The sequence below is a fragment of the Hypanus sabinus genome, chromosome X2, assembly GCF_030144855.1.
Source record: "Hypanus sabinus isolate sHypSab1 chromosome X2, sHypSab1.hap1, whole genome shotgun sequence".
Lineage (NCBI taxonomy): Eukaryota > Metazoa > Chordata > Chondrichthyes > Myliobatiformes > Dasyatidae > Hypanus > Hypanus sabinus.
The window spans coordinates 42407536-42428670 of record NC_082739.1 but is presented as its reverse complement, the minus strand read 5'-3'; positions in this window follow the sequence as shown (position 1 = coordinate 42428670).

Below are 21135 nucleotides of genomic sequence, written 5' to 3'. Positions count from 1 at the left end.
AAGCAGTATTAGAAGGGAAGGGGAAATGCCTGCAAAGTGGGAAACTTTCACAATGCCAGGGAGTGAAAGTGAGGTTGGATGGTCACAGTTTAATGGAATAGAATTAAGGAACAAATATTCCTAATGAGCTACACGAGTTTGTAATAGATACTGGCGGAACTATAAAATAGCATATATTAGGGCAGTGGGAAGAATTCTGAGAGTGCTCCTCAATATACCTTCCAAACACAAAATCAAGTAAACTTTCTCTTTGGAAGCATACTTTCCTTTCACTGAGTTATATCTCTATTAAGGTGCATGTGGAATTAACCTCAAACCTTAAAGAATCAATGGCCTCATCACAATATTAAGGACATAGAAACATAGAAAATAGGTGCAGGAGTAGGCCATTCAGCCCTTCGAGCCTGCAACACCATTCAGTATGATCATGGCTGATCATCCAACTCAGAACCCTGTACCTGCTTTCTCTCCATACTCTCTGATCCGTTTAGCCACAAGGGCCATATCTAACTTCCTCTTAAATATAGCCGATGAACCGGCCTCAACTGTTTCCTATGGCAGAGAATTCCACAGATTCGCCACTCTCTGTGTGAAGGAGTTCTTCTTCATCTCAGTCCTAAAAGGCTTCCCCTTTATCCTTAAACTGTGACCCCCGTCCTGGACTTCCCCAACATCGGGAACAATCTTCCTGCATCTAGTCTGTCCAATCCCTTAAGAATTTTATATGTTTCAATAAGATCCCCCCTCAATCTTCTAAATTCCAGTGAGTATAAGCCTAGTCGATCCAATCTTTCTTCATGTGAAAGTCCTGCCATTCCAAGAATCAATCTGGTGAACCTTCTCTGTATTCCCTCTATGGCAAGAATGTCTTTCCACAGATTAGGGGACCAAAACTGCACACAATATTCCAGGTGCGGTCTCACCAAGGCCTTGTACAACTGCAGTAGAACCTCCCTGCTCCTGTACTCAAATCCTTTTGCCATGAATGCCAACATACCATTTGCCTTTTTCACCCCGCCTGCTGTACCTGCATGCCCACCTTCAAAGACTGGTGTACAATGACACCCAGGTCTCATTGCATCTCCCCTTTTCCTAATCAGCCACTGTTCAGATAATAATCTGTTTCCCTGTTCTTGCAACCAAAGTGGATAACCTCACATTTATCCACATTAAATTGCATCTGCCATGAATTTGCCCACTCACCTAACCTATCCAAGTCACCCTGCATCCTCTTAGCATCCTCCTCACAGCTAACACTGCTACCCAGCTTCGTGTCATCCGCAAACTTGGAGATGCTGCATTTAATTCTCTCGTCTAAATCATTAATATATATTGTAAACAACTGGGGTCCCACCACTGAGCCTTGCAGTACACCACTAGTCACTGCCTGCCATTCCGAAAAGGTCCCGTTTACTCCCACTCTTTGCTTCCTGTCTGCCAACCAATTCTCTATTCACATCAATACCATACCCCCAATACTGTGTGCTTTAAGTTTGCACACTAATCTCCTGTGTGGGACCTTGTCAAAAGCCTTTTGAAAATCTAAATATACCACATCCACTGGCTCGCCCCTATTCACTCTACTAGTTACATCTTCAAAAAATTCTATAATTTCAGACATGATTTTCCTTTCACAAATCCATGCTAACTTTGTCCGATGATTTCACCTCTTTCCAAATGTGTTGTTATCACATCTTTGATAACCAACTCTAGCATTTTCCCCACCACCGATGTCAGACTAACCGGTCTATAATTCCCTGGTTTCTGTCTCCCTCCTTTTTTAAAAAGTGGGGTTACATTAGCCACCCTCCAATCCTCAGGAACTAATCCAGAATCTAAGGAGTTTTGAAAAATTATCACTAATGCATCCACTATTTCTTGGGCTACTTCCTTAAGCACTCTGGGATGCAGACCATCTGGCCCTGGGGATTTATGTGCCTTCAATCCCTTCAATTTACCTAACACCACTTCCCTACTAACATGTATTTCCCTCAGTTCCACCATCTCACTAGACCCTCGGTCCCTTACTATTTCCGGAAGATTATTTATGTCCTCCTTAGTGAAGACAGAACCAAAATAGTTATTCAATTGGTCTGCCATGTCTTTGTTCCCTATGATCAATTCAACTGTTTCTGACTGTAAAGGACCTACATTTGTCTTGACCAATATTTTTCTTTTCACGTATCTATAAAAGCTTTTACAGTCAGTTTTTATGTTCCCTGCCAGCTTTCTCTCGTAATCTTTTTTCCCTTTCCTAATTAAGCCCTTTGTCCTCCTCTGCTGGTCTCTGAATTTCTCCCAGTCCTCTGGTGTGCCACTTTTTTTTTTGCTAATTTATATGTTTCTTCTTTGGACTTGATACTATCCCTAATTTCCCATGTTAGCCATGGGTGCACTACCTTCCCTGGTTTATTCTTTTGCCAAACTGGGATGAACAATTGTTGTCGTTCATCCATGCGATCTTTAAATGCTTGCCATTGCATATCCACCATCAACCCTTTAAGCATCATTTGCCAGTCTATCTTAGCTAATTCACGTCTCATACCTTCAAAGTTACTCTTCTTTAAGTTCAGAACGTTTGTTTCTGAATTAACTATGTCACTTTCCATCTTAATGAAGAATTCCACCATATTATGGTCACTCTTACCCAAAGGGCCTCGCACGACAAGATTGCTAACTAACCCTTCCTCATTGCTCAATACCCAATCTAGAATGGCCTGGTCTCTTGTTGGTTCCTTGACATGTTGGTTCAGAAAACCATCCCGTATACATTCCAAGAAATCCTCTTCCTCAGCACCTTTACCAATTTGGTTCACCCAATCTGTTTGTAGATTGAAGTCACCCATTATAACTACTGTTCCTTTATTGCACGCATTTCTAATTTCCTGTTTAATGCCATCCTCAACCTCACTTAATCTTAATTAATGTGAAAAATTCCACTTATTGCAATTGAGACGAAGATGTAATATTACTTTTAACCTCACTTTCGACCGTGTTAGCAATTTCTGATAGTAACATAAAAACATTCTTATTGTGAAGTTATAATACAAACACTGCTCATTTAAACTCAGTGGGTTTTCTTTCTGCTGAAACCCAACGTAGTATAATGGATTGAATTTTCATGTCAACAATGTTTGAGTTACTTGAAGAATGGCCTTTCAAAAACCTTCAAGGAGGGAATGGCTTCAGTTACAAAATATCAATATAAACCTGGCATTATAATGAATAGTTATTGTAGTATTAATATCCTTTCACATTTAGCATGCCTCACCTGTAAAACAATGCAATGGATATAGAGCTAGTGACATATTGTGACCCCACCACTGTTCTTGTCGCCCTTTAACTAGGTATTAACATCTTGTTTCATTTCCCAGTTCTTTCATGTACAAATACATGGCCTTTAGTGTTTTATTCAGATTACTCTGAACAATGCATATAATTAGAAACAAAAAATACACAAGGGATACCTGGCTTCATTTGGTGGAAGGGCAAGAAAGAGGGAGATGGATAAAAAATTGTATACATCCTGCAGTTTTCAATTATTTTTTCAGTATAACTCCAATTTTTGTCAACCATGCATGTCCCTTTTAATTGAATATTTCCCTCAAATCTCCACACATTATTTAATTTTTGTTTTTTTTTAATAATTTGGGAGTTCTTTTAATCAGCAAACATTTTTTTTTAGACAGCTGAAGCCTTTCCAGCTTGAAAAACTTCATCTCTGCAAAATCGTCCAATTTCTTGATTTTATTTTGATTTCGGAAGTAATCACCTCATCATAATAGCTTGTTTCATGGTGGTCAGTAGCGCACATTAAGGTGATATTAATCCTGTCTCTCCAATGTTCACTGGTGTAATTAGTTTTCACATTCTGGCTTTGTGTGTTGAACAATGCACATTCAGAAAATGGAGGCATATCAGAACTCCCATTACATGCATAATGATTAATGTTCAGCAACTGAAATTATGAGCAAATGCTCTCCGTGTGTCTATAAATCTACTTTGGAGTATTCCAAACCCTCTGTGGACTTAGCTGAATTTTAATTTAAGAGAATGATTTATTAATGGGTCCTTATTATAAATCATCAACTCTGAATATGGAACATTGGGGCACCTGCAAGTCAGCTTGTACTCAGTTACTCTGGTTTTGAACAGTCCGAATAAAGGTGAAAACTCAAGTGATTGTTTCTTGAATATCCAATTTAACTTTCTCTAAAATGTAATAATTATAAGTTTATTAATATAGACCCTACACTGGTAATTCATTACACCACATAGCACATTACTGTTATTCTCCCTGATAGTATTAAAACTGCTTTGTTTAATACCTCCACACTGCCACATTGGACCCCAGTGTAAGATAATTGAGATATGAATTTGTTGTGCTCCACTGCTAGCAAAGCAAAAGCTCTTCCTTTCTCCTTGATATGATCGATGTAACATTCCCACCATTGTCAAAACAATAAGAAATGAATTAGTCATTCACTGCATAACGATTCTTTAGTTTTCTGAACAGGATCATTTTTCTTATTTGAACTCAGTCTTGGTTCAATGAAATAAAACATTTGCAAACACTCCAAGAACACTTCAGTTGATTTATTTCAAAAGAAGTTTAGAAGGGAAACTACTTGCTTCCCAAAACAAACTGAATGTTGAAGTACACTGTCATGGAGTAGTGTTGAACAGATTGAATTCACTCCTATCTTTTCTTCACTCTGCTCCGCAATATTGTCAGCTCTAGTTTCCTGAAGTAGCGAAGGGAAGTCGTGAGCAAAGGTTCAAAACTACCATGGGAGGGCTTCAACGTACTTTCCAGCATTCGTTACTGAACAATGCATGCACAGAGACACTTGCCTTGCTACGTGGCTCAAAGCCAAATTGACCAAATCTTCACATGTTCAAACATGGGCATACAGTCAAAGGTCCCCGGGTATAATATTTCTGATTTTGTTTCTCAATGTCTTCTAAGAAGTAGAAATATTAAAGTTAGTTTTGTCTGTTATGTACATACAACTTTGTTTCCTCAAACCATGCTTGTGCACAGAATATATAAATGGCCTGCAGCTATTTAAATTTCATTTAAGATGCTAGTCTGGGAATCAGTTTGAGAGAGCATGAATAGCTTCATTTAATTTGTTATAAGTTAACTAATTGAAGAAAATATTGGAATATCTAATTATCCATTATCTGCATGAATCCTCAAGTAGCTTATCCTGCTGCTAAATTTATAACAAAGGTTTAAAATTCTGCTTAATTAAAAAGTAATACTCTTAGTGAAAGTTGCACTTGAAATATGGACTAAAAGCATTTTCCTTCAGATTTTGATTGAAAGCTTTGACAGGTCTACTATGAAAATAATATCTAGCAATTAGTCCACTTGTATTCACAAATAATTCCATGGCCCAGCAGTTGATGGAGCCTTAGAATTGTTTATTTTAAATGCGTTAGTGTTTCTATTAAAATAACAGAGAAACCAATGTGACACTCAAAACAAAAACAGAAAATGCTGGAAATACTCAAAAATGCACGCCACATTATGTGGGGATTTGGCTCTGTCTCCCTTCCAACAGAGTTGACCTGGCCTGCATTTTGTATTTTTCTTTCATGCCCAGAATTTGCATTTTTTTGCATTTCACTTACAACACGAAACATGGGTGTCACATGCTAAGACAGTAATTCCCAAGTTTTGTTCTTTAATGGACATTAAAATAAGTAATTTGATCTGAAGCCCAGGTGTGGGGTATTAGGGGATGAGGGTATCACTGATGAAGCATGCACTCATTGTCCATCCCTAATTACCCAAATCTGAGGACTCATTTAAGAGTTGACCACATTAAAGCAAACATATGAACATTTGCATTCACACAATCCTATAATTGACATTCAGTGTTCTACAATCATAGAACCTCAAAGGAGGAACTGATGAATGTCAAAGCAAAATATATGAACATTAGGTTAATTTTTTAATGGATTGTGTTACGGGAATTCACTGCCTGTCCTCTGCTTATACTCCAACATTATTTTATTACAAATCTGGCACAGTGCCCATACATTTACAGTAATGCTTGTTTAAATTCCCTATCGATATTGACTGTGCTTGTTACCTTCTGCTGCCATTTTTAAAGATAATTTAAAACAAAACAAATAATAGCAACCACACAAACTTCATAAATTATTAGAATTGTGCCTCTGTTCCACGCTGCAGCTCTGGAACTGTCCCTATGTGATGCTGGCCTCTTATTAACTTGAAAAATCTCCAAAAACCAATCATTGTAGTTTTCAAATATATCTTCTCACTCCTCTCTAACAATTCTCAACCAAAGGGCCATTCAAGCATTGAGGTACTGCATATTTCGCTACAGGTGGTATCGCAATTCATTCTGCACCTGCCTTTCTGTCTCCCCATGTGTGTATTCCTGAGAGTGTACATTCCTGAGACCGTTCATAAGAAAACCAATCCAGTACAGGAAATTAGCTGCATTTACATTCTATGAATGAAAAAGATATCAAAGTCAATTGAAGACTGCAGTTAATTTACTACAGGTGATCATCCATCTTAGGGATGCAGGGTTACGAGGGCAGATGGTAAGATTAAGAGTGTGGGGAGGAGAGTTTGCTCGTTCCTGAAATGAAAGCCTCAGTCATATTGTGGGTTCAATGCTACCAGGTCAGGCTTGCATGCTTATTATGGTAACTAGTCTCATGAGTAGAGGCATGGTAAATGTGAAGGGTAAATGTGAAGGGTAAAAGTTACGTATTCTTCCTTATTTTGTGTCAGTTTTCAGATTAGGGCCTGCAGATGTCATATCTTTGCTGACCACTGCGATGACATGCAGTAATGCTTAATTGTACGTTTGCTAATTGCTAATAAAGGATTGAAATAAGGACTTCAGCTCCTTGGAGCAATCACTGGAGCTACAGGCCTGTCACACAAGTATAACAGCTCTGTCTGGGGTTTCAGACAGGTGGCAATTGTTTTGTTTTGATTTTGGATAACGTTTTGCTGTCACGGTAGATAGGTAGATATTTCAGGTAATGTGGATTTTAGCTCATGTTTTATTTGTAGTGTGTATGAGAACTGTCAACTACCTAGCCTTCCAGGGAGTTAAAAATTAAAATCACAGGAAAATTTTAGAATTTCCCAAGCTGGAGTAAGAACTTCATCTTTATCAGTACACAATATTTGCATTACATTCCACCTTTTCAATGAAGTCAAGTGAACTAAGTTTTTGAAGCAGTGTATAAAATGCACAAAATATGTCACATGTTTAATGTACTAAGGGTGGCATAGCAGCGTACTGTCAGTCATGCAAGCATGGGGTGGGGATTCAGGAATACCATTGCATACAGATGCAGAAGGATGCTTCTGTATCAATTCAGTTTTACCAGTCAGGGTTGTTTACCAATTCAGTTTTACCAATCAGTCTGAGCCTGGAGGTCATCATAAAACTTTACAGCACCAGCAACTGGGGTTCAATTCCTATAACTGTCTATAAGGAGTTCGCACATTCTCTCCCGTGACCTCGTGAGTTTCCTCTGGGTGCTCCACATTCCAAAGAGGGACAGTTTTGTAAGTTGTGTGCATGCTATTTTGGTGCTGGAAGAGTTGTGACACTTGCAGGCTGCCCCCAGCACATCCTCAGACTATGTTGGTTGTTGATGCAAAAAAAAACAAGGTATTTTACTGTATGTTTCGATGTACTTATGCCAAATAAAGCTTTTTTTTTCATTTTGAAGTGATTTCTCTGGACTCAATTCAGACAGAGTTGGTGGCTGGAAAATTTCCTAAAATCTTTCATGTTGGGACAATCAACATACAGCTCCAAATGGAACCAGCCATATTGTTTCAGCTTCTTTTGTTTAGTATAGGCGACGTTATGCAGAAAATCCATAAATAGAGCAGAACGTAATCGAGAGCCACGGGCAAAAAGAAATGAAAACTGGAGTGAACACAACAGGAAAGCAAGGGAGAGCACAAAATCCACAAACATATGTGGAAAAAAAGTATTTTTCAGTCCACAGTCACTGCACATTTTCTTAATGATCCCACACAGTTTATACTGTTGAACAAATCAAGTGAATTCCATAAAAGATATATTTTTCTTGTATAATTTACAAAGTGCTTCATCAAATATAAAACATTGCATTCATTATTCTCACAATAGATTTTGTTAATTATCTGTGTGATTTTTCTCAGTTTATGGTTTGTATATTGCACTGAACCTTCACTAAATGCTTGCAAGAATGGAAACAGGTTGCTTGTCACTTTTTTGTTAATGCACTGCTTTCAGACTGGGAATTACTCCTCCACTTCTTCCCGTGCTCACCCCATAAGGAGGTACTCTTTAGTATCACCCCATGGTGACAAGTTGAGGTTGGGAATTTATTAACATGATAAATTAAGCATGTCCCACCACTCAGTAGAAGCAGACTTGCTTGATCCAAATTCAATACATCATTCCACTGATGACTGTGCCTGTTTTTTTTAGTTGATAGCAGTTGTCAGACATGTCCTACAGATAAGCGCACAAAGATACAATGGATTGTCTCCGAAAACAGGAGTATGGATTAGGTTGTGCTTAACCCAAACCTGTGCATTTTGGTCTAGACAGTATATGAAGTTGGTTCTGTAAATGGACGCATTATAATGGTGTAGCCCACAAGGTTCCTTATACTTTTTTATCAACTAATGATCCACCTGATCAGCAGGATAGGTTAAAGCTGAGCAGGACCTCTTGAAGGTGGTCCTCCCCAGCTCTAGAAGATGGCAGAAGAGGTTGCACTTGCCAGGAAATACATGGCAGACTGCAGAGAATGAGCTCCATTTTCAGATGCCACACTGGAGAGGCTGGTCGAAGAGGAGGAGACGACTAGGAAACTCTCCGGATTTTGTTCAAAAGGCAGTGAGAGGCGAAAGCTGTGTGGCTCAATAAGAGAAGCCAAGGCTCAAGGATCTGGATGCAGTGCTGCAGAGAGTTTAATGATCAACCAAACATGATCAAGTGCAGGAAAATCTTCACCAGGTCCACCACCATCACATTTGAAGCTAAAACTTACATTTCAATTATCCCTAACGGTCAGATCAGGCTCCTAACTGATGCAAAAAGATGTACCCTTGCTTAGCACTCTTACACTCTGTGAATACATATTTGAGGAGTTTGCACATGTCAAAGCAATTCAACTATCAAAGACACAATATTCAACCAACTCTCCCCAGCATTTTTGCAAACCATGGCAACATCCACTTGTAGCAACGGCATGTCAACGGTGGGGCATTAAGTGCATTTGTATTACTCTATTCCATTAGAGGAGAGATTGCTCATCATCAGTGAAGCAATGAAGATGGCTTTGATAGCCAATAGCAGATATTAGACCATAGAGGGTATGATATGTTTCTAACACTTCCTCCTTTCCATGCCTCACTTTCGCTTCATCCCATAATCTGTTCTGAATGAATAGCTTCTTGTAAAGGTAAGCTTTTGATACAAATAGATGTGTGGCAACCATTGGGAACAGAAGATCGACAGCAGGCGCATGACGAAAAGGAATCACTAATGCCAAACTATGTATTAATTTGACATTTTAGAGCTGAAAGGGAACATCAATGGTCTTTTATATAGGTGATTGGCAGATATGCAAATTGGAATGTTTTGTGCACTGACAGCTCTACCATAAAGCTAATCAGCAATATCAAGGAGCTTAAAGAGTTCCGTTTCAAAGGACTTTGCACAGAACATTGAAGTGTTAGGCAATTCCATTAATATGCTTGTAGAGGTGATCTGCAACACAAGCAATAAGTGCTCTGGTCATGAAGTGAGTTGTCACACTACCTAGCTGAAGACACTGGTATTAAGAAGGGCTTGTTGAATCTCACAGCAGTCTACAACCTGACATTCAAGGATTACAAGCTTGCTGAAACATCAGCCCAGAGGAGAGGCTGTAGCTTCATGGACCATAAATCTGCTGCTATACCTCAAGATGGATGAATGGGAACTCTGGTTGATTGCAAAACCAGTATTGAATATATTAGCAATGCAGTTCACTGAGCTTGAGAAAGGGGATGTCCAGATTATTTCCTTCGTTCCTTTTTCTCCCCCTCTTCCTGCCCTATCAATAAGACCATAAGACCTAGGAGCAGAATTAGGCCATCTGGCTCATCAAGTCTGTTCTGCCATTCCATCATGGTGGATTTATTATCCCTCTCAACCCCACTCTCCTGCCTTCTCCCTGTAACCTTTGATGCAAGACTATATCAACCTCTGTCTTAAGTATACCCAATGACTTGGCCTGCATGGCTGGTTGTGGCAAAAATTTCCACAAATTCACCACCCTCTGGCTAAAGAAAATTTTCCTTACCTCTGTTCTAAATGGATGTTCCTCAAATCTGAGGCTGTACCCTCTGGTCCTAGCTCCACCACTATAGAAAACATCCTTTCCACATCCACTCAATCAAGACCTTTCAACATTCGATAGGCTTCAATGAGATCCCCCCTCATTCTTCTAAACTCAAGTGAGTACGGTCACAGAGCCATCAAACAATCCTCATATGTTAACCCTTTCATTCCTGGGAACATTCTTCTGAACTTCCTCTCAATTTCCTCCAATGACAGCACAACTTTTCTGAGATAAGGAGCCTAAAACCGTTCACAATACTTCAGGTGCAGTCTGACCAATGCCTTTTAAAGCCTCAGCATTACATCCTTATATTTGTATTCTAGTCCTATCGAAATGAATGCTAACATTGCATTTGCCTTCCTTACCACTGACTCAACTTTAAGGTTAACCTTTAGTGGATCCTGCATGAGGAGTCCCAAGTCTCTTTGCACCTCTGATTGTTTTAATTTTCTCCCCATTTAGAAAAGTCGATGCCTTAATTCCGTCTGCAAACCTACATTACCATATACTTCCCAACATTATATTCCATCTCCCACTTCTTTGCCCATCCCTTCAATCTGACTAAGTCCTTCTGCAGGCTCCCTGCTTCCTCAACGCTCTACCTATCTTTGTATTATTTGCAAACTTGGTCAAAAAGCCATCAATTGGCATCCAAATTATTGACATAAAAACGTAAAAAGAAGTGGTCCTAACACCAACCCCATGGCACATCACAAATCACTTGCAGCCAACTAGAAAGGACCCTTTTATTCCCAATCTTTGCCTTCTGCCAGGTCAACTAATCTTCTATCTTTTATCTTTCCCATAATACCATGGACTTTTTTTTTGTTTAGCAGCCTCATGTGCAGCACCTTGTTAAAGACCATCTGAAAATCCAAATAAACAACAACCACTGACTCTCCTTTCTTTATCCTGCCTGCTGTTTCCTCAAAAAATTCCAACAGGTTTGTCAAACAAGATTCCCCCTTTAGAAAACCATGCAGACTATGGCCTATTTTATCATGTGCCTCCAAGTACAGTAAAATCTCATTCTTAATAATGAATCTTTCAAATCACTGAATTCAGGCTAACTGGCCTATAATTTCCTTTCTTTTGCCTCCCTCTTAGAGGGGAGTGACATTTGTAATTTTAGAGTTTTCAGAAACCATTCCAGAACCTAGTGATTCTTGAAAGGTTATTGCTGATGCCTCTACAATCTCATTAGCTACCTATTTCAGAACCCTGAGGTGTCATCCATCTGGTCCAGGTGACTGATCTATCTTCAGACTTTTCACCCTCTCAAGCATTTTCTCCTTAATAATAACAATGATGCTGACTTCTACCCCTGACACTCTTGCACTTCTGGCATTCTCCTCATGTCTTCTACAGTGAAGACTGATGCAAGATACTTATTAAGTCCCTCTGCCATTTCTTTGTCCCTCATTACTACCTCTCTGGTGTCTTTTTCCAGTGTTTTGATATCCACTCTCGTTTCTCTTTTACTTCTTACAATATTTATCAGGAAAAAAAACTTCCTCTTCCCTTTTTTATATTATTGCCTAGCTTACACAAGGTTGCACAACATACTGAGGGCACCTGTTGCTCCAAACAGTGGGCATTTTACTATCAAGTTTTGTGATCACAAACTGGTGTGACTTCTGTTACTGCATGAAAAATTGTCTGCATTGCCCTGCCAAGTTTCTGGAAAAGACTGATGATTAGGCAATGACACATCTGTAACATCTGAGGAGAAATGAGCGACAGAATAAGGTGAGGAGACCCCTTATTTTCAGCTGCTGGAATTTTACATATTGCACCTGGGGAAAGTGCAAGAAGCCTTTAGTAGAAAAAACAGGGTGAGGAGGTGGAACATGGAGTTTTTTGAGCAACAAGAACAAATGGCAGGAAGGATAGGGATTGAAATATCAACAATACAAAGAGAGCTGGATTAAAGGTAATTTTATATGCAACATAGAAAAATGCAGCTTCCACTGAAGTGCAATCTATGACCTACAGAGAGCATTAAAAGCACCCAAATTCAATGAACACTGCATTTTTATGAGAAATTAAGTTTTTTAAATCAAAGTCAAAGCTAATCACTTCAAAGCCTGATGATTCTTTGTTTCTTTTCTTAAAAACATTATTCAACTGTCATTCTGATGCGTCTGTGCTCTGTGAAGAATTTTCTCCAAGAACCTGTCATAATTGTTCATGGCAATGTAGAACCACATCATTAATTATTCAAGCAGCTCTGAAGAGATTTGAAGTTTGTATGTTGTGTGACTTCACAGAGAATTTCTGTGAGTTCACATAGAAGGTCTGTGTATTTCCCCCAAAGGAGCACATGATAAGATCGCATTTTTTTTTTGTTTAAGCATCTTCCACTGCTTTGTACATGTGATAAAGTTAACTGCTGAAGTAATTTTACTCACTTTTCACCCCTCCCAACCCATTAACTGTGAAAAGCAGGGAAGAGATAATCCCTCGTGGGCAGACGAAAACCAGGGACCATAAATATAAGATAGTCACTAATCCACAAGGGAATTCAGGAGAAATTTTTTCACCAAAAGAATGACGAGAATGTGGAACTCAAGCATAAGCAACAATTGAGCCAAGTAACACAGATATATTTAATGAAATGATGGATAAACTCTTAATTTTACACAAATGTTTGAATTTAGATATAAAGTGTAAGAAGAGGCTTTTGTGTATTACATGAACAATTCCCAGAATCAAATTCAAAATCAGGTTTATTTTTACCGACATATGTCATGAAATTTGTTGTTTTGTGGCAGCAGTCTGGTCTAAGATAGGTAAATGACCATAATTTACAAAAATAAATAAAATAGTGCAGAAGTAGTGTTCACGGACCTTTCAGATGTCTAATGACAGAAATGGGCAAAACAGTTTGTGTATGCACAATTGCAAGTTATCATTTCTTTCATTTGAAGACATTGATAATAAAATCTGCCTCAACCATCACATTCCTCAATTCTGGTTTGCTGGCAATGTGATTATTCATGTGGATTTCATAGCATTTCATATCACACAGTGCAAATCCTAAAGCTTCAGTTCCTTCACCACTGGTACACCATGTTCAAAGTTCAAAGTTCAAGGTAAATTTATTATCAAAGTGCATATATGTCACTTTATACAAGCAGGAGATTCATTTCCTTTCGGCACACTCAGCAAACCTATGGCATAGTAACTAGAACAGGATCAATGAATGATCAACCAGAGTGCAGAAGACAACAAACTGTGCAAATGCAAACATAAATAAATAGCAATAAATAATAAAAATATAAGGAAATGAGATAGAGCCTTTAAAGTGAGATCATTGGTCATGGGAACATTTCAATGTTGGGCCAAGTGAGTGCAGTTATCCCCTTTTATTCAAGACCTTGAAGGTTGAAGGGTGGAAACTGTTCTTGAACTTGATGTTGCGTGTCCTGAGACTCTTGTACCTTCTAATTAATGGCAGCAGTGAGAAGACAGCATGACCTGGGTGGTGGAGGTCTCTGATAATGGATGCTGCTCTTTCCCAGGACAATTTCATGTCGCCACAACTACAGATTCGGCAGTGCAATAGATACGGCAATTGCGCTTGTGAACATGCACGCTTCAGCTAATTATTATTTAATCGTGATAGTATTTAACTCCATACTTGTCGTCGTAGAGCTTGTGGAAACTTGGACACAGCAACACTTCATCGCCTGTTTGCATTCGGACTTTCCTGAGAAATTGGACTGTCGAGTCAATTGACTCTGAAGACTAGCACTCCTCGTTTTATTCTTAGTTGTTCTTTTCAGCCACAGTTTAGGCTTTGTTTACCACTTGAGAGTTTTAGCTAACGGCCCTGTTTGCCCGAGTGTTTATTGTTTTCTTTTCCTTTTAACACTGTTCGCATTAAAGTCTGTGAAATATCGATCCGCTTCAATGTCCCTCACTCCGCACTTCGGCCATATCCTGAACTTGCTGACACATGTAGATATGCTCAATGGTTAGGAGGGCTTTACCCATGATGTATTGTGCCAAATCCAGTCCCACTTGTGGGATTTTCTGCTCAAAGGCATTGGTGTTTCCATACATTATGATCTTGGGGCACTCTGATAATACCTTCCAAATACCCAGCTTGAAGAAGGAAAGGACAATATTGTGCTACATGTTTCTGCCTACATGTTTCATTACAGGACACACACCAAGCTGATATGGAAACACATTCACCAAAAGGACTATGTTTGTTCAAGAACATGGGTGAGTACCACCAATCAAGGGCATATAAACATGGGCAATAAATGCTCACCATGCCAGCAATATTCATATTTCAAAATATAAAAAGAACTTCTTACTATTCTAAGAGCGAAGATAGGGAAAAAATGTAGAGGGAGAGAAATTCCAAACCAGGTTACTCAGATATTTCAATTTATATTGTGTACATATCAAAGAATGGTGATCTGTTACTCTCTGATAGAAAAAATCCAGGAAATAAAGCATCAAAAATAGATATTATTTTCCTTCATTAGCCTCCTCTCTGTCAATTGATTTATAGACACAAACAAATAAAAGTTCAGCCTGTTACTTTTAATTAACATTAGAAAGGAAATGGTGATTAGTAGACTGATGGGACTGAAGGCCAAGAAATCCCCAGGTTCAGATGGTCTGCATCCTAGGGTACTAAAGGAGGTGGCTCAGGAAATTGCAGATGCATTGGTAATCATTTTCCAATGTTCCTTAGATTCAGGATCAGTTCCTGAGGATTGGAAAATGGCTAATGTTATCTCACTTTTTAAGAAAGGAGGGAGGGAGAAAACAGAGAACTATTGTCCAGTCAGCCTAACATCAGTAGTGGGGAAGATGCTAGAGTCCATTATTAAAGGTGAAATAGTGGCATATCTAGATAGCAGTGATAGGATTGGGTCGAGCCAGCATGGATTTACCAAGAGCAAATCATGTTTGACTAATCTATTGGAGTTTTTCGAGGATGTAACCAGGAAGTTAGACAAGGGAGATCCAGTGGATGTAGTGTACCTCGATTTTCAGAAGGCATTTGATAAGGTCCCATATAGGAGATTGGTGGGTAAAATCAGAGCTCATGGCATTGGGGGGAAGATATTGACATGGATAGAAAACTGGTTGGCAGATAGAAAGCAAAGGATAGCAGTGAATGGGTATTTCTTGGAATGGCAGGTGGTGACTAGTGGGGTGCCATAGGGCTCGGTATTGGGACCACAGCTGTTTACGATTTACATTAATGATTTAGATGAAGGCATTGAGAATAGCATCAGCAAATTTGCTGATGATACTAAGCTGGGTGGCAGTGTGACATGTGATGAGGATGTTAGGAGAATTCAGGGCGACTTGGATAGGCTGGGTGAGTGGGCAGATACTTGGCAGATGACATTTAATGTGAATAAGTCTGAGGTTATCCACTTTGGGAGTAAGAACAGGAAGGCAGATTATTATCTGAACGGTGTAGAGTTAGGTAAGGGAGAAATACAAAGAGATTTAGGAGGCCTTGTTCATCAGTCACTGAAGGTGAATGAGCAAGTGCAGCAGGCAGATAAGAAGGCTAATGGAATGTTGGCCTTTATTACAAAGGGAATTGAATACAAGAGCAAGGAAATCCTTTTGCATTTGTACAGAGCCCTGGTGAGACCACACCTGGAGTATTGTGTACAGTTTTGGTCTCCAGGGTTAAGGAAAGACATCCTGGCTGTAGAAGAAGTGCAGCGTAGATTCACAAGGTTAATTCCTGGGATGTCCAGAGTGTCTTACGCAGAAAGGTTAGAGAGACTGGGCTTGTACACGCTGGAATTAAGGAGATTGAGAAGGGATCTGATTGCAACATATAAGATTATTAAGGGATGGGACAAGATAGAGGCAGGAAATATGTTCCAGATGCTGGGAGAGTCCAGTACCAGAGGGCATGGTTTAAGAATAAGGGGTAGGTCATTTAGGACAGAGTTAAGGAAAAACTTCTTCTCCCAGAGAGTTGTGGGGGTGTGGAATGCACTGCCTCAGAAGGTAGTGGAGGCCAATTCTCTGGATGCTTTCAAGAAGGAGCTAGATAGGTATCTTATGGATAGGGGAATCAAGGGATATAGGGACAAGGCAGGAACTGGGTATTGATAGTAGATGATCAGCCATGATCTCAGAATGGCGGTGCAGGCTCGAAGGGCTGAATGTTCTACTTCTGCACCTATTGCCTATTTAAAATTATTACTTGCATCTGCTATATCGCTATGGAATGCTTGTGAACACTCTTGACATTCTCAAGCCTGAAAGGATATGTAAAAGAAAACCTTGTGGTAAAATTATTTTTACATTTATAACTATAAAAACTGCACTGAAATAATTTAAACTAATCCAAATTAAAATGCTATTTCTCTTTTTCATGTGAATGGGAGACTGCCATGCTTGCACCTGACCAGGCAAGATCAAGACAGATTCGAGGCAGAATGAGAAGCCTGAAGAAGATCATAATGACATACACTTCATGAGAGTCCCTCCGAAGTAGCAAAGGAGAAGCTGCAATCCCCTCTCCAAACTGGGTGGAAATTTCCTTCAACAACGGAAGGGTGTAAGAGGCCCAACTAGCAATTAACTTATGCTTAAGTTTCTTTGATCTCTTCTGGCCATGGAACAGAAAGCTGCAATTGAGCAGTTTGGAACAAACTGAACAGTTGAGTGAAAATAGCAAGGATGTTGCTTTTCCACTTTTGTATTTGCTGGTGGGGTGTAATGTCTTGACAATTTGCTTCAAGGGATACTCAGGGATAAAAGATCTTGACTTCAAGAAAAGATGTGCTAAAGGTTAAGTACAATATTCCTTCTAAAAATACTCTTGTATGTGCACAACATTAATGGAATATATCCCAAGGTCAGAATACAATCTGTTGTTGCTTCTATAGGGCATGATTAATGCTACTGAACATGGATGAGCTTTTAGACAATTATCAAGAACTGTTGTGAGGTTATCCAGTTTAATCCCAGTATTATAACTGGTTAAAGAGTGGAGGATCTTACTTGATGTCTACAAGAGCACACTGTAGCAGAAAGCCCTAGCTAACAATTCATACCACATCCCCTTTAGTCCTCTCCTAATATCAATAAATTTATAACAAACTGAGAAATGAACCTTGAACTTTGAGGTGCATAGAGCTTGGCTTTGTAAAACTTGATCCATGGTAAGCAGCCCTTATCATGTTATTTTCTAATAGAACAAACATAGAATTTAGAACAATACTGTGCAAGAACAGGCCCTCCAGCCTACTAATTAAGTGCTGAACTATTTAAGAGAATGATACCTAATCCCTTTTGCCTGCACATGGTCCATATCCTTCCATCCTTTGAACATTCTAAGAGCCCCTAAAATGCCTATATCATATCTGCCTCCACAACCACTCCTGGCAGCTCATTCCAGGCACCTAGCTCTCTCTCTGTAATTTCTCTTGTACATCTCCCTTGAGTTTTCCTTCTCTCACCTTAAATACATGCCATCTGGTATTCAACATTTCAACCCTAGGGAAAAGATAATGGCTGCAAATTTTATCTATGCCGCTCATGATTTTATAAATTTCTGTCAGTTTTCCCCCCAGCCTCCACTGCCAACATATTAAATCTGTCTTAAATATTCATTCCTCAAATGTAAAACAAAAGGATTTTTACAATTGATGTCAACATTAATTATTCAAATATCTTTCAATACATTTCTACTTGTGAACTTGATGTCTAGATTTTCTACTTTAGAGCTCCATGTGCCTCTGACAATACCACTGACAAGTCTGAACGCAGAGAGCCGAATTCCTTATTGCCTTCACTTGTCTGGTTTCCACCACAGCTTTCCATCTGATGCTTAAGTAAGACTGAAAAAACTTAAGCACAACTCAGATAATAAATCAGTTGCTGTAAAGGACACTATTATTTAAAGATACCAAACAGCTAATGAAAATCCCAAACACATTCCAGCAATCTGAAATAATAACGAATACTTGGTAGATTGGGCAGCATCCATGGAATGAGAAACAGAATTAATGTTTCAGGTTGAAGACCTTTTGTCGGTACCAAGCTTTTAAGATTGCTCGGATAAGTGATTAACTGTATACTTGTCTAACATTTTATTTTTTGTTAATTTCAGCTGCGGGAAAAATATGCATTTTGTTTTAGATAATTTTTGTTGATGTTGCAATTAATACTGTACTTAAATGGGGAAGTATTCCTGAAAGAATCCCAGGGAATTAACAGGAAATTGGCAATCAGAATAAAACTAATGCTCTGTTTTAATGTGTTTTATTGTTGATTTATGAATATTTATTATCAAAATTATTCATTTATCTGAGAGTGGGTGGTGTACAAGTTAACTATGAATAATTGTTGAACCCTATAATGTAACAAAATGTATTAACATCAGTACTCATGCTCATTAGCTGTGAGTGCTTCACTGACCTTGGCACAGCAACTTTATGTGCTCAGTAGAAATCTTTCAAGCTGGTCAGATCAGCAGCTCCACCCATTTAATTCCAACAATGATAGCCAGCAGCGCTCACAGTTTGAAGATTAATAAAGAAAACAGTTAACAGAAAATTACAAATGTTTACCCACTGTGTGTGTTTCTTTAAAGAAGACATTAAATATAGAGGATCAGCTACAAGGATGACAGTTACTGGTTTTTTTTATCTGAGCTGCTACATATTAAATTTTTCACTGTACATTTTATTGCAGATTCTGTTATAAACCGAAGTTATAATGGGGTCTTTTTCTTCAGATGACATCTATAACAAATGCATTGGTCAAAACTTCCATAGCTTATTAAGCCTTAGATAATCAATTTCCTTTTCAATTACCAAACATGGTACATGTTGTATGTAATACAGAACATCATCTTCCATGTGGTTTCAGAGCTCAAACGTGCTTGGCATATTTGGGCCCAGTGAATAAACAAGTAGAAGGTTTCCATTATTCAGGCTAAAGTGGTGAATAAATTTCGTATTTTGACATCCACACTGGGCTGCCTGGACTGTGCTACCTACTTGGAAAGTGGGCACATGAATTTCTGCAGTATTCCCCCATGTCCACTTTAGGCTGAAATAATATTTATTGCATTATCAGCTGAAACACCAGTGTCAAAACTTTATATGAAGTACCTCTGTAACAATTTGTCACTCTTCTTGCCTACATTCACACATCTCCTCCATGGCTTCTTCATTTCCTTCCTACCTTCTTCATTACCTATCATGGCTAAAGGACATTGAATTTCTGTCTCCATTCCTCCTTTCAATCCCAAATTGTTCAAACTTTGTAACAGCAAGTCAGAGCATAAACCTTTTTGAGCTGCCTGTGAATTACTGTTGAGGGTAGATTAATGCAAGAATAGATGGGGGAGTTGATGAGTATGTGCAAGGGAGAATAAATTGGCAGGGTACAAAGTGTATAAGATGATGACAGGCATTGATCATGTGGATAGTAAGAGGCTTTTTCCCAGGGCTGAAATGGTTGCCACAAGAGGACACAGGCTTAATGTACTGTGGAGTAGGTACAGAGGAGATGTCAGGGGTAATTTATTCACTTGGAGGGTGGTGAGTGAGTGGAATGGGCTGCCGGCAACGGTGGTGGAGGCGGAAATGATAGGGTCTTTTAAGAGACTTTTAGATAGGTACATGGAGCTTAGAAAAATAGAGGGCTATGGGGAAGTCTAGTAATTTCTAAGGCAGGGACATGTTCGGCACAACTTTGTGGGCCGAAGGGCCTGTATTGTGCTGTAGGTTTTCTATGTTTCTAAGGAAATAAAGAAAGGGGGAGTGAGACCAATTGTTCTATGGGACTGATAAAAACAGTATTTTAAAATATTTGATTAATGCTTGGTGATAATGTAATGTTGAGTTTCCGATCCTCACCATTATAATGTGTAATCCCTAATTGGTGAGACTGAAATGTTCTATGAATTATGAATCATTACAAATTTACAAGGACATTTGCTCTGCCATTTTTTTTTCTCCCTAAAGCAACAGTTCAGCCTCAACTTCCCCATGAGTGTTCTGAAATTGCTGCATTCATGGCCAATTAAACACAGGAGAAAGTTAGGACTGGTAATTAAAACCATGAGCACCTTTATAATTAAGAGATTTATGTTGCTGCAGTGCCACTCAACCTCTCCAGTCCTGTCAGGTTACTGTGTAAAGTGTAGAGTTACATCGCTTCATTAAATTGCTCTCAGAGACTTGCAACATTTATTTCTCTTTCTATATTTTTCCTTCTCCAATATTTTCCATTTCCTTCCTCTTCCTCTTAACTCTAATTCACACATCTGTCCGTTGGTTTTCATCTCATTCTGATTCCTTAAATTTCATTGTCAAAAGAGACTTTTGGTTCATTCTTTGCTTCGATGCCAGCTTATCCATTGCCTCAGCCATCCCATTTTCAACTCAGAGCAAAATGTCTTCAAGCTGAAGAACAAGGCGGAACTTTATAGGCTACACTGTTAATGGCTTCTCAAACTAATGTACATTCATTGCTTTTGCTTAACCAGGATGCATCTCATGCAGGCATTGGGTGAGTGACTCATTTTCAGACAAGATAGGAAGGTCTAAACTTGAATGACTAATGCTGAAGTGCCATGAATTCCTGGAAGATTTAAAAAGATACAGACCATGCAGTGGAATGTTTGCACACATGGCAGACGAAATTTATTGAAGAAAACGCGGAATTAGATTCTGGTCAGAAGAACAGTGAGAAAATGAATGAGAGCGCACAATTCCAGAATGG